We start from the raw sequence: 369 nt of genomic DNA on the forward strand, positions 1-369 counted from the left end.
CAGGCCAGGATAGACAGTGTCATCAGTAAAGACTGTCTCTGGAACTCCCACCAGCTGCCAGCAAGCACAACATAGACACAATCCCATACAACATCTTGAATGTTAGATGATTATTTTCCATGTATATAAGCCATACTGGTGTGTGTCTTTGTGTTCTTATGTGTACGTACATAGGTGTGTTTTTTCACCCATTTTAACAGCTGTGAACATAAATATATATGAAACAAGATGGAAACACACAGGATTATGTTTCTTGCAAGCCCATTAAATATGCAACAGTACACCAAAAATAATTTTCTTTTAGGATCAAAAGTGGAGATGACTTAAAGGAAAGGTTCTAGAAAACTTTAAACATGGCTGCCTTTTTTT

The sequence above is a fragment of the Meleagris gallopavo genome, chromosome 1 (genome assembly GCF_000146605.3).
Source record: "Meleagris gallopavo isolate NT-WF06-2002-E0010 breed Aviagen turkey brand Nicholas breeding stock chromosome 1, Turkey_5.1, whole genome shotgun sequence".
Classification (NCBI taxonomy): domain Eukaryota; kingdom Metazoa; phylum Chordata; class Aves; order Galliformes; family Phasianidae; genus Meleagris; species Meleagris gallopavo.